Here is a 27527-nt window from a genome sequence, read left to right on the forward strand (position 1 = left end):
TTTGCCCACAGACTTAGGAGAAAGAAAAATGATAGCGTTGCCTACAGAAGGAGCACAGAGAAGGGAGGGTGAGATCAGTAATGGAGGAAAAGAAATATAAGAAATATGTATCATAACAAGGGGGAAATGTGCTTGGACTGAAGGTTTTTATTTCCCCACATTTTCAAGGGTGGCTGAGGTTTTCTTACAGTGGAACCAGCAGGCTTCTACTGCTTGCAGCCTCCTCAAAATAGATCCCAAGTACCCTGGAGTCCATCTGCAGTGAGAATCGGTTAGTGACACATGACAGCCGTTCCTTGAAATGTGCTCAGTGATTCACACAGCTCACAGTGGCTGTGCAGTAGGGATTATTGACCTGAAAATGACTTTCTCTCCTCCCTTCAATCCCCATTGTCGGCTTGGAAAATTATCTCGGGGCGCATTTTTTTACATTCTCTTCTCTGAAAGCATTATTTCAGTTGTACCCTTTATGCCTAAGGCCTCGTCCTTCCCTAGAGAGGAATTGTGACTCTTGGAAATGGCTGATCATATCACAGAAACTGGGGTATCCTGTAATCTCTGCTGGGCATTTAGCCTTCCAAGATTGTCTGGTATATGTGAGCTCCATCAGTTCTATTCGACTTATTTTTTTTGTTTTTCCCTCCCCGGAATGGTTTACTATATTTTCTAACATTATTTAAATATATTTGTTTTCTAAAATTTGCTTATTTGGAAATGGATGCAGATCCATCAAACATGTCCACCTCTCTTTCTATGCATAGATGTTTTTCATGCTTTCCTTTTCCATCCCTACAACCAGCGTCTTCAAACTTCTTTAACAGTTTGACAATCATCTGAAAGCACTTGTTCACTGAAGAGATTACCAGGTCTCTCCTGTAAGTATTCTAACTAACTAGGTCCCAATCAAGAATTTATACTTCCTACTGATGATGTTAGATTTAGTATAATATGAAGCAACTTTAAAAAACACTACTAACACACTCTATAAAGCAGATGGGTTTTTGTGTAATGCATCTGGATCTAAATTAAAGCTCTAGAATTTGCTAGTTACACAGAATTAGCCAATTCATTAAGATTTCTGTACATTAGTTGATAAATATATAACTACCTAAATCCAGTTCTCAGGTTATATCTTTACTTTTCTTTACTTCACTTATACAAGGAAGACAATGATAATACATGATATTATGTGCTGAATTTTAGTCTACCGGATGTGCTTTGAAATTAAAGCAGGCTGGGCGCAGTGGCTCACGCCTGTAATCCCAGCACTTTGGGAGGCCGAGGCGTGTGGATCACCTGAGGTCAGGAGTTTGAGACGAGCCTGACCAACATGGTGAAACCTCATCTCTACTAAAAAATACAAAAATTAGCTGAGTGTGGTGGCAGGTGCCTGTAAACCTAGCTACTAGGGAGGCTGAGGCAGGAGAATTGCTTGAACCCAGGAGGTGGGGATTGCAGTGAGCCGAGATCATGCCCACTGAACTCTAGCCTGGGAGACAAAGTGAGACTTTGTCTCAAAAAAAAAAGAAAGCAAAAACAGATTTGTTCTGGCAGAAGTAATCAGAACTTTGCATAACAGAGGAGAATAACACAAAATTACCTGTGAAGAAATATAGACTCTGAGTAGGAAAGTGAGAAAGTGTTAGAGAAGTTTGAGAAGTTAGAGAAGAAAGACATTCTTCAATCTAAACTTTGGAGAACCCTTAGGTTATCCACCCATTGTTGATCTTCAGGTTTAGGCCATGTTCTACTGGTAACTGCTGCATGGAGTGATGAAATACTTTGGAAGACAGGGTGTGGCCAACGTTCTTCTGAACTTGAAACTAAGATTTTATTTAATTCTATTATATTCCTCATTGTATTAGAGTTCTCTAAAGGGACAGAACTGATAGGTTAGATGCATATATAACGGGGAGTTTATGAAGGAGTATTGACTCATACTATGACAAGGTGAGGTCCCACAATAGGCCATCTGCAAGCTGAGGAGACAGGAAGCCAGTCTGAGTCTCAATAAAAGTAGGGAAGCCAATAGTGCAGTCTTTAGTCTGTGGTCGAAGGTCCAAGAGTCTCAAAGCTGAAGAACTAGGAGTACAATGTTTGAGGGCAGAAAGCATCCAGCACAGGAGAAATATGTAGGCCGGGAGACTAAGCCAGTCTAGTCTTTTCACATTCTTCTGCCTGATTTTTATTCTGGACACGCTGGCAGCTCAGCTGATTAGATTGTGCCCACCCAGATTGAGGGTGGGTCTGCCTTTCCCAGTCCACTGACTCAAATGTTAATCTCCTTTGACAGCATCCTCACAGACACACCCAGGAACAATATTTTGCATCCTTCAATTTAATCAAGTTCACACTCAATATTAACCATCACACTTATCTTTTAAGATTCTTTTATTAATTTTATCAAATTTCCATCACCTGCAAGAATTGCCCTTTAAGCCCTTAGTTTTACTACCAACAATATTATCTCCCAGTATTCATGCACATCACTGACCATCACCCTCCACCTGCACGTCATACATGGTTATGTGGCACTGGGACACTTTAAATCACTTATTCTGTTGGAATTTTATGCTTTCAGATGATAGCTATTAAAGCAAATAATTATGTAGTGCCAATTATGTGACAGGCACCGCTTTGGACATTTTTAAGTAAATTAACCCGTTCAATCTTCACATCAACTATTATAATTAACTCTATTTTATAAATGAGGAAACTGAGGCAAAAGCTATGGAGCCAGGAATCCTTGCACTTTACAGCATTGATCATAAGAAAACATAATTAAAGTGAGACTACACACACACACACACACACACACACACACACACACATATATATATGAACAAGAATTTATTAATCTAAAGTACAGATAAGAATAATTTCAACCTAAGTGACTGGGCAATGATTTCTAGACAGTGTATTTGGACAGGAAAATCTCCCTGTTTAAACAATGCCTTGAAAGTTCTCATTCCTGTTTGGCAAAGGGCCTCACCACATGCCATATAACGCTCAAATTATTCAAATATTCAATTATTCTTATATATGACCTCAGAGCTGCCTTACTATTATTCAGCTTTCTTCTTCAGCTTACAGATGAGAAAACTGCCACCTACAGAGGGAAGTCGCTTACTGGTATCGTAGAGCTAAAAGTATACAGGCTTCTAACACCCCTTGTACTCCATACCAGATGATAAGTTACTATCATTTTAGTCATTTTCCATCCACAGAGGTCTAGGCAAGAAGGGATTGGAATTTGCTGAAAAAAAACAATAGTGTTCAAATCACAAACCCTGTTCTCATTTCCCTGAAGCATTTCTTTCAAAAACAAAGAAGTAGCAAAGAAAATACTGCAAAGTTAGGAATCTGAGCAATACGTCTGGTACACAGATAAGAAAATATGTGCCAAAGAGTGATTACTGATGAAAAAGTAAAGCTTTATTTTCTCTTCTTTCTTTATTCCTCTCTACATTTCCTTCTTAAAACAGCAAGAGTTCTAAAGGCACAGGCACTGCTCTCAGAGTTAAAACACCTGTCTTTATAAAATATTGCATTATTGTAAGATCAGGCAATGAAGTACAACATAAAAGCAAAATTGCCATGAAGTCATTTATACACACACACATGCACTTATATCAATATATATATACACACACACATGCACTTATATTGATAATCACATTCACATACATTTCCAATTGGAGCTTAAAGTCCAAGGCAAGGAAAATTGTAGCAGAAGATGTTGAATTGAATAAAAGTTCTGGGATCAATCACTGGATATATTTGAAATTGTATTTCCAGTCCATTCCTAGGGACAATTAAATGCAATATTTCAGTAGTTTCATCTTAGGCCTCAATTGCAGGGACAATTGAAATAGAAAGCAGCATGGTTTCAGAGTGGTGAAAAGAAACTAGAAGTATTTAAAAATTTTTTAAAAGCTTCTTTCAGCTTCTCCCTTCTCAGTCTCAGTTATTTCCATTAATTTAATCCCATTTTATACTAGAATCTCAACAATATGATGGTGGATGTTGCACCAGTCTTGCTCAGAATTCTAGCACCAGTATCCACCATGATTCCTTACACCTATAGTATGATTAACAAATGTTATATTGAACTGATTAATGCTAAATTAAATTAATTAAATATCAAATTAATTGAGAAAGGACTGTTCAATCTGTGTTCTGACTTCATTATCACTACCAAAACTCATGGTTACCTCTCACCTCCTTCACTCTCACTTTCAAACATAAAATTTTTTCAGTACATTTTTTAAGTTAAGTGATTCCCCACTGAAACCCCAAAACCCTTCCAATGGTTACCATTGCTTATAGTATAATGCCTAAATAATTTAGCATGAATTTTAAAGACCATCCACCTTTGTTCCGTCTCCATTTGTTGACTCATTTGTCATTTCCCTCAATTTTCACTTAGTATTATAGTCACAATGTATTTCCATTTCCTCCTCAACATGCTATATTTTTTCATGTTTATACATGCTATATATGCTATATATTTTTATATACTTGTTATATATTTGTATATGCTTTGTTGATTCCTCCATGGGATATTTTTACAATCAGAAATGTGTAAATCCCTATTTCTTCTTTAAGATCTAGCTGAGATGCTACTTCCACTCTTGAATATTTCCTTTCTTCCTCAAAAACTAATTTCTTCCTTCTCTGCAGCTCAATGGCACTTTCCACTAACCTCTGCATGTTTTCAATCATTCAAGTTATTGTGATGGATTCTGAATTCCAGGAGAGTATTGTGCATCTTAATCATGTTTACCTTCCCCCCTACTCAATAACTATCACAGGATGTAATACACAGCTGTTCAACCATCCTTCTAATTCATGAAAGTCTATTTCTAAGCCTCTGGTCACAAACTCAGAATCTTCTGTGTACCACATAAGTAACAGACATAATTACCCAGGTTTGGTAGAGTTATTGACAAGTAGAGGCTGCATACTGTATCTAACAGGGAAAAATATATTTATCCAGGCAATTTTACCATCTGGGAACATAGGCCCAATAGAATCGTGTCTTCAAGAAAATTCAGCATTTGAATTTTTAATTGGAATGTCCCCATTTTCAGAGTAGTATGCAGGTCACAGTGGGCTGGATTCAGCTTGTGGACAGGCAATTTGAATCCATGCTACAATTTGTACAAAATTGATTTGGCCTGTCATGTTATCTATATGGTCGAGGAATGGAGCTTTTGAAATATTTTTTAGGTACTTTAATTATTGGATTCCTCTCCTATAGCTATCTGTTTCCTATTTTACTGCAATACAAGTCCTGGTGCCTATTTGCATGAGAAATTTTGTTTTTGACATCTTCCTTGTTTGAAGTTCTTTTCCCTTCCATAGCCTCTCATGTTGTTTATCAGATTCAATGCTGCAGTCAGCTTATCCTTACCAGTTCCTACAATGCCATAAAGGAAACTTCTTTCTTTATTTGTTCTTCTGTTCTGTAAAACAGGAAGAAATAATTTCATATGGCTATTGTATTAACAAAATATAAAGAGGAGGTATTCAAAGCGTCCTGTAGTATAAGGATTTATATAACAACCCCAATAAGAATCAATCTCTTTACCTTTTGCCTCCTTCATTTTTCTTTTCTTTCTCCCATTCCAATTTTTTTCTTCCCTGAGCCTCACTCCATCAAGAGTTTGGAAGAGGCCAAGCAAAGTGTAATTATTCAATTATCAATAAACAATTTTAGAATGTTAATTGCTCAATTACTCATCATGTTCTGATTGTGTATTTGAGTCTTACTAAACACTATCCATGCTTTGACTCACTAATAGTGTAAAGCTAGCCATGTGACAACCTTGTATAGAGCAAACTTTTAGCATTAAGGAGAAAGTTAAATGTGCTTTGATACTTACCTTAAGCTTTGTTTCTTCAATATTCACTTCTTTATTCAACCTAATGGAAATGTATATTTGGTTGTATTATTCCATTCATTCACTCAACCAGTCATATGCAAATGCATGATATTCTCTCTTTGTCTCTCATTCTCTCATACTTTTTCTGCCCCTCTACATCTCGGGGTCACTTTATTATCTCGATTGAGAGTTCACTCCTCTGTAGTGCTTTCTTTTAGTGTCTTCAGTGATTTTAATTGAATCAGCCATAGTCTCTATATTAAATGAACTTAAGTAGCAAAAATGATGTGGCCAGTCATTATCTAGAACAACAAGGGATGATCACTGTATGCTCATAAGAGTTGCTCCCCCTAATTGCATCTGTGTGGCAGTCCTCTGCAGGGTAAAACATTCAAATCTGAATAAGGGAAGGCAGAGCTTTATAAATTATAGAAAACTTTCGATGGAGAGTGTTCTGTGTATCGTCTCAGAAACTCCAGTCGAATTATCTGTTCATCCCAGTTACATTTTGGAAAATCTAAATCACTTGGCCTCACAATAAGTAATACTAGTCACATCCCTGCTCATTTATAGAGAATTGACTGTTCATAAAACGTTTCCACTTACATTGTCTAATCCAATAATTCTTAATGTTTTTTCAAAAAGAGGTACCTGACAGGTAACACACACATGGATGACCCACTTCCATAGATGTATCCAGATGTAGGCACAATCCCTAGAGACTGACTAAATAACACTCTTTTTTTTTTCATTAACAAAATAAGTCTCATCTGAAAGCAAATGCATACAAATAGAGCAAGCAAATCTAGTTTGATGTACATTGTGGACACAGAGCTAAGCAATCTGTTCACAAACACTAATGATTTAGCAAACATTCATTTATTTTATATGCATATTCTATAGGCCAAACATGATGACAGATTTTTGGGTGATTTCTGTGAGCGGACAAACACAACCACTACTACCTCCTTTGACACCTAAACTCACAGGATGTTTACTTTCTTGTGCAAGATAATGACAAGTTTAAAAAAAAAAAAGCATAGTAATGAATATAATGAGACTGTGGTGATGAAGGCTTACAATGCTATGTCAGCATCAAGCAGGTTTCTAACCTTAATAAGGATTTAGGTGAATGAAGAAGTCTTTCTACAAGTGATACTATGTATTTTGAGAATTGAGAAAAGAATGGGAATTAGATAGCTACACTCTTTGGATTAGGGTGGAGAGCAAAAGTAAGGTATTTCAGAGATAGGGAGAAGCATGTGCAATAGTTAAACATAACTATTAAATAGTTAAGCATATAGTTTATGCAAGTGGCTGAAAATAATTCAGCATAACTGAACCACATCCCATAAATGCTCATATACTATCAGAAGCAGATATTAAATTTGATCTTCAGAAGCTCTCAGGGATGTCATTTAATTAATTGATACTTACTAGAAACTAATAATTGGAAGATATGGGCTTGGTTTTTAGAGGTGTGCAAAATTTTGGCTTTCTAAGTGTCTATAACTTAGTAGAAGGAGACAAATACATAATAAACTGATTATAATTCTTCTCATGAAAATAATGAAATAAATTATCTAACAAGATAATCTGAGAAAAGCAGAAAAGATCAGAGAAGGAATGAAAAATAAAGAGAAAAAAGAAAAGATAAACCAAAGTGACAAAGGAAGAGAAAGAAGGAGGAAATGTATTATTTTTTTAAAAAAGAAAGCCAAACACCGTCAGTAGAAAATATTTTCCTCATGGTAAAACTGAATTGGTTGAGGCAGAATTCTCCCTTTTTCTCGATCAAACTTTCTTGATTACATTTTGACAATAATACAAGATAGGTAATTACATTTCTACCAACGAATGATGACACAAGGATGAAAAGCCACAGACAGCAAACAATCAAAGAATAAAAAGGGAGATGATCCTATCATCCTGGCAAAAAATCTGTTTCTATGAGAACCGTGAAGAGAAATATAGAAAATCAGACCCATGAGCAAAAAGTCACTAATTCATATTCCAACTACAAGACTCAAGATTCACGTGTTGGGCGAATAGATGTTCACATAAAATATGAAATATGCCCACGTTTCTGTGTTAACATGGAGAATGCTGTGGAAACAAAACAAACAAACAGGTAATATACCTGTATTTTAAAAACAGCTTTGTGAAATAAAAAATACACAGACACACACACACACACACTGCCTAATAATTAATTCACATGTTGTTTTTGTTACTCACATGAGACATTTATCTTCGAATGTGGCAAATAATTTTTTTTTTTTTGAGACGGAATTTCGCTTTTGTTGCCCAGGCTGGAGAGCAATGGTGCTATCTCAGTTGACTGCAATCTCCACCTCCCGGATTCGAGCGATTCTCCTGCCTCAGCCCCCCAAGTAGCTGTGGTTACAGGCATGTGCCACCACGCCTGGTTAATTTTATATTTTTAGTAGAGACAAGGTTTCTCCATGTTGGTCAGGCTGGTCTCAAACTCCTGACCTCAGGTGATCTGCCCATCTTGGCCTCCCAAAGTGCCGGGGTTACAGGCATGAGCCACTGCACCCGGTGGCAAATAATTTTGAATCAACTAATTCATTCATTCATTTATTCGTTTATTTTGGGTGTAGCCATTGGTCACATAAAGAGGACAGGAGAGGTCATTCCAAAATGTGAAATAGGACAAGGTTCAGAGAAATAATTATTCACGGTAGACTTTAAACAAGATTTGAAGACCACATTGCCAAGATCTTGGTGTCACTTTAAAAGAATCAACTTAACTAGCTCACAACAAGATTGCCTACTGGATGCATCCAGAAGGAACATCTGCTGTCGAAGGACAAGGACATTGACAAGACTGATACACTTTGAGCAGATCTTCAGAAGGAAGGCATTGAAGGTGAATGAAAGGAGAACATAGACACTGGCCTGAACGGGGAGGAAACTGGGAACACAGCATAGGGCTACCATGCACTGGGACTTGTTCCTGGCCCCCAGTGATTCCTGGGGATGAGATGAGTTGAACAGGCAAGGAGCAATTAGCTCTTACCATGGATCTTTGGAACCCTGGCAGTAGGAGACCCCATGACCACCATAGACACTTGAGCTGGAAGAGAGAGCTGCTTAGAGAGATGGTAAGGGCAGGACTCCAGCCTGTGCAGAGTCCCAGAGGATTTGGTGCGGAAACATCTCTAGTGGAGCATGGCGAGGAATGCCCATTCCCCCAGTCTCATTATGCTCCCTTAGGAGATTTGGCCTCAGAGAACTATCAGACCTGGACAGGGCAGGGCAGTCTTGCCCATGAGACATGGCCAGTCTGATCTGATTGCCTCCTTGTCTGCTCTCTTTTCCCAGAACCCCAGGCTGGCTGCACCCTTTGCAGTGCAGCCTAAGATGCCCAACTGTGGTCCCTCCTAGAGCCCCACTTAATAGCTGTATCACCAGAAGGCTGTGCCTGACCATCAGAGAGCTCCATCAGAGCAGCCCCCACTGGCACACACTAGCTCACCCCACACCCCAACACAGTCTCTTCTGAGCCACTTTACCTGTACACACACATCCACAACCAACCCCACTGCTTTGCTGGTGTGTGCATAGACTAGTCCAAGGTGGACCTGTATTAGTCCATTTTCATACTGCCAATAAAGACATACCCAAGACTGGGCAATTTACTTTTTTACAAAAGGTTTAATTGACTCACAGTTCATCATGGCTGGGGAGGCCTCAAGAAACTTACAATCATGACAGAAGGGGAAGCAAACACGTCCTTCTTCACATGGCAGCAGCAAGGAGAAGTGCTGAGCAAAAGGGGAAAAGCTCCTTATAAAACCAGCAGATATTGTGAGAACTCACTCACTATCAAGAGAATAGCGGCATGGGGGTAACCAGATACCATGATTCAATTACCTCCCACCAGGTCCCTCCCATGACACGTGGGGATTATGGGAACTACAATTCAAGATGAGATTTGGGTAGGGACACAGCCAAACCATATCAGGACCTCACCTCTCTACCCTGCAGGCAAGTACGCACATGCACATGCACCCTGCCACACCACTGTTGCTTACTTGAGTACACCTCCCCCCACACCACCACTGCTGGTGCAAATGTGCACATGGAGACCAGTGGCCCTACCCACTGCCCTGAGTCACCATTGCTGCCACCATAAACACATGCATGGAGTCTGGCAGTCCTGCATCCACCAACAAATCCACTTTGCACTGCCACTGGTGTGAATGTGCAAGTGGACACTAGCAGCTCCATCTCCAACCCTGCATTGCCACTGCCACTGCTGCAAATGCACCTGTGGAAGTCAGTAGCCCTATGCCTTCTAGTGCCCCATACCAACTCACAAGCACGCACCCTGCTGCACTATCGCTGCCCTGCCACTGCTGCTGGCATGTGTGAATAAGCACAGATTCATGTGCCACCACCCTGATTAAGCATTTTGGCTGGCTTAGAGTGTTGGGGTCAGCTGTTTAGGAACAACACCTCAGCCTCTCCAGTGCCTCAGGTTCCTAACCTTAAGGGACCAGAGAACAAAGCTGGGGGTCCAATACAAGCCCCCTTAAGTTAAAGCACACAGCCCAAGAGTGTTGAGCTGAGACTTGGCCCCCTAAAATTTTCCAGAAATGAAGCCAGTTGACTGAACCCACCTTATAATAAAATCTCCAAGGGCATCAAAGAAGATAAAAGCAATTTTTAAAAAAAAATCCGAAGGATAGCAGCTTCAAATATTGAAAGAACATCAGCCCACACAGGTGAGAAAAAAAACAGCACAAGAACTCTGGCAACTCAAAAAGCCAGAGTTTCTTCTTACTTCCAAATGATCACAGTAGTTCCCAGCAACAGTTCTTAACCAAGCTGAAATGGCTGAAATGACAGAAATAGAATTCAGAATATGGATAGAAACAAAAATCAAGATTTAAGAGGAAGTCAAAACTCAATGCAAGGATTCTAAGGCATACTATAAAATAATACAGGAGATGAAAGATGAAATCAACATTTCAAGAAATAAACTATTCTGATAGAGCTGAAAAACTCATAATTAACAGCCAAACTAACCAAGTTAAGGAAAGAATCTCAGAGCTGGAAGACCAGTTCTCCAAAATAACTCAGTCAGACAAAAATAAAGAAAAAAGACTAAAGAAGAATGAACACAACCTCTAAGAAATATGGGATTATGTAAAGAGACCAAGTCTACAATTAATTGATATCCCTGAAAGAGAAGGAGAGAAAGTAACCAACTTGGAAAACATATTGCAAGTTATCATCCATGAAAATTTTTCTATGAAAATTTCATCAATGAAAATTTTTCCAGCGTCACTAGAGGCCAACATTCAAATTCAGGAAATGCAGAGAACCCCTACACAAGATGAAAATCCCGAAGACACAGTCATTAGATTCTCCAAGATCAACGTGAAATAAAAATATGTTAAAGGCAGCTAGAGAGAAGAGGCAGATCATCTACAAAGGGAACCCCATCAGGCTAACAGTAGACCTTTCAGCAGAAACCCTACAAACCAGAATAGATTGAGAGCTTATATTCAGCATTCTTAAAGAAAAGAAATTCCAACCAATAATTTCATATTGGCCAAACTAAGCTCCTAAGTAAAAGAGAGATAAGATAGTTTTCACACAAGCGAATGCAAGGGAATTCATTACCACCAGACCTGCCTTAAAGAGGTGCTGAAGAGAGTGCTAAATATGGAAAGGAAAGACTCTTACTGGCCATTACAAAAACACATTTAATACATAGACCATTGACACTATAAAGCAACCACACAATCAAGTCTGCATAATAACCAGCTAACAACACAATGATAGTTTCAAACTTGCACATATCAATATTAATCTTGAATGTAACTGGGCTAACACCTCCCAGTTAAAAGATGCAGAGTGGCAAATTGGATAAACAAGCAAGACCCAATGGTATGCTATCTTTAAGAGACCCATCTTACATGCAGTGACAACCATAGGTTCAAAGTAAAGAGATGGAGAAAAATCTAACATTCATAACAGTCAAAAAAAGAGTAAAATATCTAGGAATACAGCTAACGAAGGAGGTAAAAATCTCCACAATAAGAGTTACAAAACACTACTCAAAGAAATCAGAGGTGACACAGGCACAGGGAAAAACATTCCATGTTCATGGATAGGCGGAATCAATATTGTTAAAATGGCCATACTGCAGAAAGCAATTTACAGACTCGTTGCTATTCCTATCAAACTACTGATGACATTCTTCTCAAAATTAGACAAAAACTATTTTAAAATTCATATAGAATTAAAAAGGAGCCTGAATAGCCATGACAATCCTAGCAAAAATAACAAAGCTTAAGGCATCACATTACCTGACTTCAAAGTATACTATAAGGCTATTGTAAGCAATACAGCATGGTACTGGTAGCGAACAGACACAGAGACTAGTGGAACAGAATAGGGAATCCCAAAATAATGCCACACACCTGCAACTGTCTGATCTTTGACAAAGTCAACAAAAATAAGCAATGAGGAAAGGACTCTATTCAATAAATGGTGTTGGGATAATTGGCTAGCCATATACAGAAGATTGAAACTGAACCCCTTTCCTACATCATAAGAAAAATCAACTAAAGATGGATTAAAGACTTACATGTAAAATCTAAAACTATAAAAACCCTGGAAGATAATCACTCTGGACATAGGACCTGGCCAAGATTTCATTTTGAAAATGCCAAAGCAATTGCAACAAAACCAAAAGTTGACAAATAGGACCTGATTAAACTAAAGAGTTTCTGCACAGCAAAATAAACCATCAACAGTGTGAACAGACAACCTACAGTATGGGAGGAAATATTTGCAAATTATGCACCCAACAAAGGTCTAATATCTAGAATCTATGGGGAATTTAAATGAAAAAGAAAAAAACAAACAACCCAATTAAAATGTCGGCAAAGGACATGAATGGACAGTCTTCAAAAGGAGACATATATGTGGCCAACAAGCATATAAAAAAATTCAGTATCACTAATCATTAGAGAAATCCAAATTAAAACCACAGTAAGACACCATCTCACACCAGTCAGAATGGCTATTATTAAAAAGCCAAAAAGTAACATATGCTGGTGAGGTTATAGAGAAAAGAGAAAGCTTATACACTGCTGGTGGGAATGTAAATTAGTTCAGCTATTATGGAAAGAAGTTTGGCAATTTCTCAAAGTACTTAAAATGGAATTGTCATTTGACCCAGCAATTTCATTACTGAGTATACACCCAAAGGAAAGTAAATCATTCTACCATAAAGACACATGCATGGATATATTCATCGCAACACTATTCACAATAGCAAAAACACAGAATCAACCTAAATGCCCATCGATGGTACACTAAATGAAGAAAATATGGTACATATACATCACGGAATACTATGCAGCTATAAAAAAATGAGATCATGTCCTTTGCAGTAACATGGATGGAGCTGGAGGCCTTTATCCTAAGTGAACTAACACAGGAACAGAAAATCAAGTATTGCATGTTCTCACTTGTAAGTGGAAGCTAGAAATTTAGTAAATTATAAACACAAAGCAGAGAACAGCAGAAAGTGGGGCCTACTTGAAAGTAGAGTATGGGAGGAGGATGAGTACTGAAAAAGTACATATCTAGTCCTATGCTTATTACCTGGGTGATGAAATAATCTATACATCAAACTCCCGTAATACACAATTTACCTATATAACAAATGCACATATACCACTGAACCTAAAACAAAGTTTAAAAATACATAAGTAAAAAGTAAAATAATCAAACGACTTCTCTCCCCCAAATCTGCCCCTCTCACCCATCCTATTCCTCTTTGTTTGGGAGAAGAAAACCTCTGAAACACAGAGATACATCTTCAGAATTATTCACTTTCCGGTGGGGAGTCTGTCATGGGAGAAAGTGGATGGTAAGTGCTCTGACCTATAAGCCAAAGTGATACTGTATATGTCAGCATATGGATATGTATGTATCCATCTATCTGTCTTTCTTATACGTGTGGTGTGTGTGTGTGTGAGTGTGTGTATGCTGTGTATAGAATAGATGCCGTGCAGCCTTAAACAAGCCATGTTCTATGAATAGATCTTAATTTCCAAAGGTTTCCGAATATATTTTATAACCTGTAATGAGGGAACATAACAAAGAGACTGCATGTCATAAATCCATGTGCATTTAAATAAACGCTTCTTTTTTGGATTCTGTAGAAGCAGCCTACCACAACACTCGTTTTAAAAATGTTCTACATTGCCATGATGATGCCTTCCTTTCTTTTTCTCTTCCAGAACATGCTTCTATTTCTGTTTAGTTCTTTTTCTCCCTATGGACAGCTCTCAGAATAAGTAAATACACCTATGACTGAAAGAGACAGACTAGCTATCTGGCTCTTGGGGGATTACAATAGAAACTCACAATCAGGACAGGAGACATTTGAATTTTAAAATCTTTTTTCCACTCCCTTCCTTCTGTGCTCTGCACTGCCTTGGCTTGGGCCACAGAGGGATTTAGCTCCAGACTAGAGTTTGTCTCTGCCCGACAAGTTGACAGTTTAATAATTCAAACTGTTTACATTTTCACAAAGCACATGAACCCATATTATTACGCTTTTTTTTATTTCGATGCCTTCTTCCTTTAAGCTGTTACCTACTATAAGCCTTGATGTCATATCAATGTGCAATGGTAATGGGAAGTTTTTTTTTTTTTCTTTCAATTCATGGGCATTGTCGCTCCTCAGAATAATAAGGAGTGAACAGGGCCACATTCTTTTCTCATGAAATGTATCAATAATAACTACAGTGACTTCTAGGCAATTTATAGGGAGGTGAGGACCTAAAACAGATGCATTCTCATTCCTGGAGTCCAGGGAAATGTTCTGAAACCCTGGAGAAATTACTAAACTTGTCCACACTTGCCTAGTCTCAAGTGATTGAAGACTCGCAGTCTCAAGAAGTAGTTGGAATGAACCCTGACAGAAGACACTATCTCAAACAATATACAGAAAACTAAAGAATGGAGAAAGATGTATTTCTAAATGAGCCACAAAGACTTGAATTATTTTAGCCAAAGCTTTGTTTTATTGAAATTATTTAAATGAAAGTTAAGGATCTACATTTTTAGGCTGATTGACTACAAAGACAGTTCTGGGACAATTGACGATTCTATATTCACACTGAAAGGTACATACCTGACTCAGTTGTCAATGGACAACCTTCTTTACTTTTATTAAAAAGGTAAAGGAGGGTAGGACTTCAGGATAACTCTCCTGGTTTCAATGAGATTGTGAGGGAGGCCAAGCCAGGAATTGTAGCTTAGAGTGAGGCTGTACTATATATATATCTAGAGAGGAGAATAGCAATTATGTATGCATCACCAGGTGGCTCAAACTAGCACATAAGCATCAACACCTTATTAAGGCAGATTGGCTGGAAAAGGAAAGGGTCTCCCCCTACACCACTGAATTCCTCCTGTTTATGAGTGCTGTTCATCCTGTTTTCCAAATCAAAAAACCCCTGTTTTCCTTTCCCTCATTTGCCCACATCCAATAAACCATCAATTTTAGTTAAACCACCTTTAAACTGTCTGCCATATATCTCACCTCTCTTCTAGTGCCAACACCATATCTGCAATGAAGATCATTAACTCATGCCCTTCCTTTATTATTAAAAGCATCTTTATGGTATCTCCAACATTAATTTCCTATAAACTTCACAGGAAAATAAGCTCAGGAAAAACTATTTTAAAAACCAATCTATACAGTATAAACTATTGTTCCCTAAATGCTTATCACCTCAGCTATATTTGGATGCATCTTTCTGGTTTACGTATCTTTCACTGAAGACCTGCTGATTCCATACCTGAAATGATTAGTAGTCTAGAAAATCCAGTGGGTGCAAACCAATAAGAAGAGGTAGAGCACTTTGGAGGTAGTTCTTGCATAGTTCTGGAAAGAGCTGTGAATTAGTGCTTGACATATGCATTTGCATTTCAGCTCTATCACCAGCTTACTTTCTTAGCATTTCACCTATTCATGTATAAAGTGAGAATAGTAATACTTATATTTCAGGATTACATGAGATGTGAGATCTTGGCATATTGTCCTTTATTGGGTGCTCAATAGATATGAGGAAAGAGATTGTATACATAGTTGCCAAATCTGATTCCCTTCTGAGAGGGATGAACAAAATTTCTGGCATTGCTGGTTACTGTTCTGTTGTTGTATCTTTATAATCCTAGCCATATGTGTAAACCAACCTGAATGTTTGCGTAATTGACTAAGATTACTTTTTTACTTTTAAAATTTAGTGTTTTGAAATTGTGCTTACTGAATTAATCCTGGAATTCCAAATTCTAGCATGGATAGCTGCAGTCTTGGAACGAGTTACTTAAGAAAGAACTTCACCCTTTCCAGTTTATTCTTCTTCTATAAACTCTACCCATCCACATAGTCCCTCATACTACATCCTCCATACCTTATTCCTTGGAAATACACTTAACGTTTCCTATTTCATTCCTTCATCTAACTTTCCTTTAGCCAGCTTTACTAGTAACTCCCAAACCCTACTGTCATTTTCACAATAATCCTTTATAATGTCATAGAGCTGGGAAAGGGTTTTAGAGATTTTTTTATTAGCCCTCTTTTAGAGATGCAAGAACTGAAAGCCAAAAAGACAAAATTCTTTTCCCAAAAATAGGCTGTTAGTTAGGTGTAGAAATAGACCTAAAACTTAGGTGTTCTAAATATAATTTAGTGAATGCTTTTTTCCGTACTTGTGCTGCTTCTGAGCATTACAGTTTATTTGTTACATTGTTATTTCATCTCTTACCTATTCTTAAGCTCTCTGTAAATTCGATCTGCTTTTGTTCACTCACAATATATGAAGTATATTAATCTTTTTGTACTGCCTGACCTAGTTACCTTGGATCTCAGATGGCCATTATCTACCTATGCTAAGTGACTGTAAGCCTTCTTAAAAATATAGCCTGATGTCTTCGGTTACTGGGTTTGTGGTTACAGTGTACTCAGTCAAAGACATTAGTCTGATACTAACATAAATTCAAAACAAATTGGTGTATCTTTTCTCAACTTCAAAAATATCTTGAACGAAACCTATATTATTGTGACATTCCCCTGCAGGTTTAGAGACCACAACATTAATGACATAAAATAAAGAAGAAGGCCTCTTTGGCCCCTTCATTTTCTCGGTTGCCAGCAGTATTTTGACAAACATTTTGTCATTATTGCTTAACGGAGGAATTGGTCCTTGTTTTTTTTAATATATATATATATCAAAATTATTACCTTCCCTGAATAATAAAATCAATAAAGTCTCTTCTTGTGTGAAGCCTCTAGCCAACCTTCTCTCAACGAATAATTAAACATTTGAATCAATTCCAGTACTAGCCTATCATTCACAGGTTTATGAAACTTTGCCGCCTGACCATCTTTGCCTGGAATTCTGTTATTATTTAAAAGAGAAATAGCTTCTAATATAAGTTCTTGTGAAATTGAAACTATCAACTCTATTTCATCTAAAGAGCGGATCTAGGCAAGACTGATATTGCCCGGGGAAGAAAACTGGTTCAGGCAAATCAAGACCTGCTTGAACTATAACTGAAACCTCAAACTGAACCAAGATTGAACTCATTTTTTAAAAACTCAGACACTAGGAGAGCTTTCTGAAAAACAATGACAGGGAAATCTATTTAAGCTGAGATTCCGTAGAAAGCAAAGAAGACATAAGTTAGGATGTGTGCATATGTCATGGCAATACTAACAAATACCGAGGCACTTAGACTTCTATTGGCATCTGGGAAAAGGTCGAATTAGAAAAAAATAATGTTTCAAAACAATTTCTCATTTTAACTACTGTTTATGACACTTTCTATCTGAAAACCTAAATGTGTTAATTCATGTACACAATTGAATTTTGGGGAACTCAGTCTTTTCCATCTCAAAATTTCCCCAATAGTCTTAAGGACTAAAACTTGGACCTAATTACATGGGTAGCTGTGTCTTCTCTTTATTCTCTGCTCCTGGAAAACTGGCCTTTATTCAGTAACTCAATGAGCCAAGCTGTCACCTCCCTGCAACCCAATTACAGAATCTTTTCATGGGTTTTCACCTCTTCTTCATCCTTTGTCCCCAAAGACCTGAAAGATAATGTTATCTTTTATGTCTTAGCTCAATGGTGGCTTTTTTTATGGCCCACTCCATCCCCAGACCAGTTATTTATTCTCATGGCAATCTGCAATTTTCATTCATTGCCCTTACCACAATTCATAATTAATTATATGCTTGTGTAATTATTTTATTAATGTCTGCCCCTCACTGTCATTTGTGGGCTGTAAACTTAATGAGTATGATGCTGTATCTGTTATGCTCAGCATTATTGCACAAAGATGATTAGGTATTAAATATATATATTGAACAAAAACTATGTATTGCTTATACTTTGCATTAAAACAACTAGAGGAGGAAGAAGGAAATGTGATTATTGGTTAAAAATAGGATTTCAGAAATTGAAATATTCCTTGTAAACATGAGCCAACATAAATCTCCTTGACACTCATCTCCAACACTGACTGTACTTAAATCAGTCCTGCCATCTTCCCCAAATTATGCCCACTATGGTCAAGAATCTAGTCCAGGTAGCTAGAAGTGCTAACCTCCAATTTTATTCAAAAGTTACTTATTTCACATTCCAAAGAAAGATCATTTTTATATCCTTTATTTTGGGAGGGGAGGGAGTTTATCATAGACATTAGAAATGGTGTGAGGTAATGTACAAATAGAAAAAAGAAATTATTATTTAACTATTAGCTAGGATATTTAGAATGTCTTTTCCATAAAATCTAACAGTTAAAATAAACTTTGGAAATAATATATTCCATCTAACCACTTCTCACAGCTTCATGAAATGACAAGATAACATGGACAATATGGTGTGCTGGAAAGAACACTAGACATGTTCTTTCAAAAGAAACTCATGGATGCCACGAAATGATGGCTCCTGCCTGTAATTCCCGCACTTTGGAAGGCCAAGGTGGGAGGATGGCTTGAAGCCAGGAGTTCTAGATTAGCCTTGGCAGCATAATGAGACTCTGTCTCTATGCAAATTAAAATTTAAAAGCCAGGACCAGGCGCCGTGGCTCACACCTGAATCCCAGCACTTTGGCAGGCTGAAGCAGGTGCATCACTTGAACTCAGGAGTCTGAGACTAGCACCTGGGCAACATGGCAAAAACTGTCCCTAAAAAATACACAAACATTAGCCAGGCATGGTGGTGTGCACAGTAGTTCTGGCTACTCGAGAGACTGAGGTAGCCAGACTGCACTCTCCTTCTTGAGTGCAGGAGAGAGGTAGAGGTTGAGGTAGAGGTTGCAGTAAACCATGATGGTACCACTGCACTTCCACTTGGGTGATAGAGCAAGACCCTGTCTCAAAATTAAAATAAATAAATAAATAGTCAGGTATGGTGGTGTGCACCTGTAGTTCTAGCTACTGGGTACTCAGTAGGCTGAGGCAGGAGGATTGCTTGGGCCCAAGAGTTTGAGATTACAGTAAGCTATGGTTGCACCACTGTTCAGCAGGCTGGGCAACAGAGCAAGACCCTGTCTCTTAAAATAAATAAATAAACAAATAAATAAGAACTCATTGGACACTTGCTAAAAGTCAGGCATTGAATTTAGCTCTGTAGACATAATAAGAAAAAAAATGTCAGACTGAACAATTAGGAGACCTATGTTCTTAATTACAAATCGATTCATCTATTTCTCAAAGGTTCAGATTCTTTATTTGTAGAAAAGTAAATGAATTACCGTAGATGGTTTCTAGATTACTCCTGGCCTTAGGATACTGTATATCCTCAACTTTCCATTTATTATTTCCTCACTCATTAATTTGGCAAACATTAATTAAGTTTCTGCTACAAATGTTTTAGATGCAGTTTTGAGCACTGGAAGTAAATCAATAGAAAAAATATAATTCTTGCCCTCATGGAATTACGTTTTGTTGAGGAGGCACACAATAAAGAGAACAAATGCAAATATATGATATGTTAGAAGGTAATAGATCCAATAAAAAATAGAGTAGAGAAGAAGAGTAAGGGACCTCAGGGAGTAAGGAATACAATTTAAAATATAGTGGTGAAGGTAGGCACCAAAAAGACCATGAGACTTACGCAAATACATCAAGGAAGTAAATGTTGCATGTGTGGAGAAGAGTACTTCAGGCAAAGACAGCGAGTTCAAAGATCAAGATACACATGCGCCTTAATGTTTAATGAACAAGGAAAGCAATGAATCTAGCACTGAGGAGAGTAAGCTTAGATCAGAGAGTTAGGAACCCACGGTCACGTGGGGCCGTAGAAGCCATTGCACTCTCTGTGATATAGGGACCTAATTGTTGGGAGAACTAAAACAGACTATTGGCATTATTTTAATTGCATTTTAACATAATGAATCTCTGAATTCTTTGTTTACAAATGATGTGGAGGGAGTGGTAAGGATGAAAGTGGGGAGAGCGGTTAGGAGGTTATTATTTACAGTCCAGATGAAAGATAGTGGTGACTTGCACCATGGCAGTAGCAGTGGAGGTGGTGACAAATGATGTAGCTCTTGATATGCTTAGACTGTAAGACAAACAGAATGAGCTAAAATATTGGAAATGGGGTTTTAAACAAATACAGAAGTCAAAAATGGCTCTAATACTTTTGGTCTGAGAAAGTAGAGATAGAGTTATCATTAACTGATATAAGAAAATTTCTGAATAGAGTAGATTTGGAAGTAGAGAAAGAGCAAAATAAGAATTCAATTTCATGCAATCAAAACCACGATGAGATACCATCTCACGCTAGTTAGAATGGTGATCATTAAAAAGTCAGGAAACAACAGATGCTGGAGAGGATGTGGAGAAAGAGTAACGCTTTTACATTGTTGGTGGGAGTGTAAATTAGTTCAACCATTGTGGAAGACAGTGTGGCGATTCCTCAAGGATCTAGAACTAGAAATATCATTTGACCCAGCAATCCCATTACTAAGTATATACCCAAAGGATTATAAATCATTCTACTGTAAAGACACATGCACACGTATGTTTATTGCAGCACTATTTACAATAGCAAAGGTTTGGAATCAATCCAAATTCCCATCAATGATAGATTGGATAAAGAAAATGTGGCACATATACACCATGGAATACTATGCAGCCATAAAAAAGAACGAGTTCATGTCCTTTGCAGGGACATGGATGAAGCAGGAAACCATCATTCTCAGCAAACTAACACAGGAACAGAAAACCAAACACTGCATGTTCTCACTCATAAGTGGGAGTGAACAGTGAGAACACATGGACACAAGGAGAGGAACATCATACACCTGGGCATGTCAGGGGGTGGGGAGCAAGGGGGAGGGAGAACATTAGGACAAATACCTGATGCATCCAGGGCTTAAAACCTAGATGACGAGTTGATAGGTGCTGCAAACCACCATGGCACATGTATACCTACGTAACAAACCTGCACATTCTGCACATGTATCCCAGAACTTAAAGTATAATTTTAAAAAAAGAATTCAATTTCAGACTGTTAATGTTTGTGGTGACTATTAGGAAGTTAAGGGGAAATGTTGAATAGGCACTAGTATATATTAATTTGATATTAGAAGAAAATGTGAAACTTTGCGAGTCACAGAACATAGATGATATTTAAAATCATGGGGTAACATTATTACAGGAGTTAGGTATCAAGAAGAGAAATTCAATCTTAAGCTTGGAAGTATATTGATATTCAATAGTCAGTGAGATGAAGAGGAGTTAGCAAAGGAGGCTGAGAAGGAATCGTCAGTGAATGTGGAAGAAACCAGGAGAGTATGATGTTCCACAAGAGAAGTGAAGAGAATGGATCAAGGAGGGAGGAGTGCTCACCTGTATAAAACCTTGCAGATATTTCAAGCATGGCAGAGTAACCAGTTTTGCTCAAGTTTCAATCATTTGACTTATCAATGTGAAGATCAGAGTGACATTAAAAGACCAGTTAAAAGGGAGTGGTAAAAATGAAAGTCAATTATTCTTTATGGACTTCTGTTCTTTGAATAGATTTTCACAGACTTCAGAGTTGCATCCAAGCATTGCTTAATATGACTTAAAGTATGTGAGTAAATGAGTAATAATATTCAGTGGCTCAAAGGTCACAGTCTCAGCTCAGTGATTAAGGACTCACATTAGGAGTCATGAGTGACTGACCCTTCCAAGAATACAATGAGCCCAATCTCCATAATGTGACAACCTCATCCAATCTTAAAGGGTCTGTTGTCCGCAAGGTACACTGAGAAATACTTTATAAAATTGTATGTCTGTCTCTTTTGATCTATATTTCCTAAGATTAACTTGCCCTCAAAGATGTACCTGGTTTCTCTTAACAAGGCATAGGATACTTTCCTCCTAAAATTTATGCGGCAATTTTTACTTTCACCTACAACACATCTTAGATAGTTTTCATGGCATTAACCTAAAAGTTGGTTTCAGATAGTTTGAATAAAGTTCTGGTAACAATAGAGCCTTTTGTAAATTAGACATACTTTTTCCTATTATCGTTGATAAATGTCTCTTTATTCTTAAAACTGTTCCCTGTTCTTGGAGTATCCTCTCTCTGTCTACAAAGACTACTTTGATTCTTTAATATCTTTCCAGTGACACTTGTCCTTTCCCAAATATTACCTCGTGTGCCTAGGTATGTTTTATTCAATTTGCTACTCATGTACATTTCTCTTACCTCCCTGACTCTTCTAACTTCATTCATATTTCAGCAGACTTTTTGTCTTCTTCATTAGACTGAGTGCTTTCTGGAGGCTGACAGATTCCTCTTCAAATTTATAATATTCAGTACAATATCAGTTGTATATCATTTTTGTTTTAGAAATTGATACCTTCCTAGTATAATACTGCCTTCAATCACATATGCATACTAGGTCTCCTTATCATAAGCTTCTTGGTTAAAATCTTGAGTCACTCTCCTTTTTTTATCCTGTCATCTATTAATAATTATCTTTTACATTGGTATGAGAATGCCTCAAAGCCCCTTGGCATGAAATTGAAGAGAAGTCCTCATCATCTCTCTTTTTTACTCTGGACCACACCATTCAGATTGTATTTGAAAGAGCCTCTTTTCATCAAATGCCAATGCTTTAATTTGCAATCCTGAGATTAATTGCTTTCATACTGAATTTTCTTCATCTCATCTTGTTTAGTGATTGGATTATTGATCTATATAAACTTTGTCTCTCTCACCTGTAAGTACAAGGTGCAATTTTCTGTCTCCCCTTTAGCAACCATCATGGAGCCTTGCTCATATCAGGTGCTTAAATGTTTATAAAATAAGTTAAAAGCAAGCAAATAGTACGACACCTAATTCACAAACCATTCTAAGCAAAGTTCATGTATTTTGCCTGTTGGATGTTTATTTCAAAGCTTGCTTAAATGACTTATGTGATGTCTGGTCCCTGATTCTCATTACAAGAGAATTGTCAAACTATATTAAATTGTTGAGGAATTTTGATAGAATATATAAAGTGTACTGATTTAAAGATAGAACTGAAAATTATAAATTATATAAATATCATATCTATCAATTCTATTTTTAAAAATCTTAGTATGTGTTTTATAAGACAAGCAATTTCTAATTTCTCAAGAACACAGACAATGGCATATGGTTTGTGTGGTGCATATCCAACATAAAGACTAAGAATTGAAGCCAAATCCTTGATAAAGAGACCGGTTTGGAAGAGCTTAAGATTAGAAAACTAGACATACTCGGTGGTGTCAGCAGACACAAACTCATCCCACTGGAAAAAAAAGCTGAAGACGAATCTCCATGTCTATGGAGAATAAATAAACCTATGTCCAGAGAGTCCATGACCTTTTGGCATTCAGGAGATCTAGGTGGAGGTGGCAGACATGTGTGCCAAAAATTAAGTGGAATACGGTAATGAAGAACAAGAGGAATAAAATAATTAACAAATATTCGATTCTGAAAGACCTAGGAAAATACTAAAATGAGTTATCATTTCTAAATACATATAGAACAGCAAGTGTTTTATATGCAATATCTATTTGGAGTTTCTCTAGGATAGCTATAATCAGCCCCACTTTTCAAAAAAAAAAATTGAGTTTAGGCAAGTCACAATGCTAGTAAGTGGTAGTAGGAAATTCAAATCCAAGTGTCTGATTTCAAAGTCATAATCACATCACTACCTGGCATGTTATCCAAACTGGAACTCAGGCACGTAAGAGAAAAAAAGTGACCAAGCTCTTGAAACCTTAATACATGAGAGATATCTAATCAGAATAGAGCAGAACACCGTTAGTAAAAGGTTGGAACTAAACCTCAGTAAAACTAGCTTTATGTTCAGTCTTGCTCATGACTGAATGAACATTCTTGAGCCCTTCTACATTAGGGAGAATTGGTCCCAGTTCTCTGTATGAGGCTAAGCATGTGTCTTTGGAAGCTAAGACAGTTATCAAAGTAAAGAAAAGGTGAGGGTAGCAGGAGCCCAGCAAGGCATCAAATGAAGAAATTAAACATGTAAAGATGATGTCGGCCAGGCGCGGTGCCTCACACCTGTAATCCTAACAATTTGGGAGGCGAGGCGGGCAGATCACTTGAGGTCAGGAGTTTGAGATCAGCCTGGCCAATGTGGCAAAACCCCCATCTCCAATAAAAATACAAAGAAAAAAATATTAGCCAGGCGTGGTGGTACTTGCCTGTAGTTCCAGCTTCTCTGGAGGCTAAAGCACAAGAATCACTTGAGCCTGGGAGGTGGAGGTGGCAGTGAGCTGAGACCACACCACTGCACTACAGCCTAGGCGACAGAGCAAGACTCTGTCTCAAAATGAATAAAATAAATACATACATAAATACATGATTATTTTATTGTGATCTTAATCTTCTATTTCAAAATGTTTGTTGCCAAATGGCCCAATCCTGCAAAACAGCTGCACTTTGGCTGCAAAAACATCTAATCACCTTTTATGGGATGATCTTGGAGCTCATTCATTTAAAGATTTATGATGAAAACTCACAACAAAGTTAAGAAGCTAGAATATAGAATTGTTTACACGTGGGGGGTGTGGAATATAGAGGCTGACTGAGAGAGAAGGGGGTGGTTTGGATAGCAAATTCAGCCACATTCTGTCTACTACTTCTCACTTGCTCATCACTGAATTCATGCCAGAAAAGGTCACTGTTGACTGATAATTACTACTAACCTCTCTCACAGAAACTAGAAACCTTTGAACAAATAGAGCAGCTGGAGAACGTCGTAGTTAGAAGGAGTATCCTACTGGTTCTTTCTCCAGGCTTCCTTCACTTCATAGGTTTACTGCATCTCAGCCAAGTAACTCAAATGTGATTTTTCCGTTGGCTCCTTTTAGAAATACAGTCCCAACATACCAACCTTTGAAGGCTTAATGGGCTAGGGGTTCAAGTCATAGCCGGCTTCATAGATTATCTGGTAACACATCAATAACGGTAACCCTTGGAAATTACCAGGATGAGACAGACCAATACTAAACTGGAAATTCAGAGAATCGGGTCTGTACTAGCCTTGCCACCACCTAGTTATGTGACCTTGGATATTTCATTCCTTTGAGTCTCAGCTGTCCTCACTTTAGAAATGGGACTGTGTAGAACCACTGATCATTATTGTCCGTCTGCATTTAAAATTTCCATGCCGTTTCCTTTAGCTCTAAAACCCCACCTTCCCCATAGATCACATACAGCTCCATAATGTGTTCTTAGATTAAAACTTTCTGGGGGCCGGGTGCAGTGGCTCACGCCTCTAATCCCAGCACTTTGGGAGGCCTTGGTGGGCAGAACGCCTGAGTTCAGGAGTTCCAAACCAGCCTGGCCAACATGGCAAAACCTCATCTCTACTAAAAATACAAGATTAGCTGGGCATGATGTTGCATGCCTGTCATCCCAGCTATTTGGGAGGCTGAGGCAGGAGAATCGCTTGAACCTGGGAGGCTGAGTTTGCAGAGTGAGCCAAGATCATGCCATTGCACTACAGCCTGGGCAAAAAGAGTGAAACTCCATCTCGAAAAGAAAAGAAAAGGTTCCGGGATAAAGTGTGTTTTGAAAAAGCTGTGTTGAACTAAGCTGAACAGATTTATTTTCTGTGGAGGATGTTTTGGTGTCTTTAAAATGCAAACAGCCATAATGACTCACCAACAACTCAGGGGAAAAAATTTTTTTTTCCTCCAGATTTCTGATCCATTCCTGATAACTTTTCTCTAAGCCCTCCACTCTCAGTGATTTAGACCATGAATGTTTCCCACCTCAAGCTGGAAGGACTAGATTCTTTGTTGGAGGTTGGAAACTGAGACTTAGTCTGGTTTTTTTTTTTTTTTTTTTTACAATTTTGCTGGTAAACACTTGGAAACAATGGCAACTTTCACCACAGAGCAGCAGGATTCAACCCACTGGCATCTAAAGGTAAAGAAGTTTGGGGTGCATAAAGAAAAGCAGAACTGAATGGCAGTGTCTATTCAAAGAGATGGAAACCTGCTTTATTTAGGGACCCCTTTTACACCTAAATCTGGACCATTGTGAGACCCAGTACCGCTTTTTGAACTTGTATACTCTGCCAACCTTTGATCATACCCAAAATCTCCTCAACCAAAGCTATTCAGAATCTACTAAGCAGACTTAGATAAAGGTCAAACAATCAACGCATTCATCTCTTTTCATGAGCAACCAACAGGACTAATATTTTACATAACACACTGTTGAAATCACATGCATATGTTTTAAGATTATCTGAAATAGCTGATGATGCTGCTACTAATAATAATAATTTAAGTTAATGTATATATCTGAAGCTAATCACATTGAGGACATTGCTTTTTTCCCCTTTTTACGTAAGTATTTATGTTGCTAAAGTTTTAAAAAGTGACTATGCCTGAATGCCAGCAATATGCCAGCTATGGAGATAGACTCCTCATGAACATTATATAATTTAAACAATAAAATGACTCAGTGAGGTAGATAGAGTCTCTCCCCCTTTCAAAAATGAGAAACAAGTAATCAGAGAATTTGTATAATTTGTTTAAGGCCTAAAGCTACTAATTGGCAGAGGTGGATTCCTAGCTTGGGCCTGTCTGACCCCAGGGTCTTTGCAATTTTGTTAAGCTATGTCTCATTAATTTGCCATGATATACACTCATGCCATCCTGTCTCCTATTGCCCCCCGGCCCACCTTATATTCTTTCCTAATGCATTTCTCTCTATCCCTTTCCCTCCCTTTTTCTGTCCTCCTTTTTTCTCCTTCCCTTGATTCTTCCTTCCTATCTTTTTCCTTTCCTCTATCTCTCCCTAGCTTTGCTACAACTGACAATATTACAGGCTGTCCCAAATGTCCCTAAATGTTATCTTCTCTGCTTTTGCAAAGTGTGTCTTTTTTCATCTCCCTTGGTCCTCACTGAGTCCCTGTTGTGGCTTTGTATTCTTTGCCACCTCTCTTTGCCCAGCCTCTGAAAATGCCTCTAAAAACCTACATTTGTCCCAACACTTTCCTAAGAAATGCACATTTCCCGTAAGGACCCCATTTAATTTTTATCACCAGCACCACTAAAAT

General features: G+C 37.9%; 1 long non-coding RNA gene across 1 annotated transcript in view; it reads right to left on the reverse strand.

Moving 5' to 3' along the window:
• LOC109028285 (uncharacterized) overlaps positions 1–27527 on the reverse strand; it is a 71720-nt gene that overhangs the window by 15051 nt on the left and 29142 nt on the right. Inside the window, exons 3-4 of the long non-coding RNA XR_002007297.3 lie at positions 5889–5928; positions 5417–5468 (exon numbers count right to left, since the gene is read on the reverse strand). This is a non-coding gene — a long non-coding RNA (uncharacterized lncRNA). The remainder of the gene's footprint in view (positions 1–5416; positions 5469–5888; positions 5929–27527) is intronic.

Source organism: Gorilla gorilla, chromosome 13, assembly GCF_029281585.2.
Source record: "Gorilla gorilla gorilla isolate KB3781 chromosome 13, NHGRI_mGorGor1-v2.1_pri, whole genome shotgun sequence".
Taxonomy (NCBI): Eukaryota; Metazoa; Chordata; class Mammalia; order Primates; family Hominidae; genus Gorilla; species Gorilla gorilla.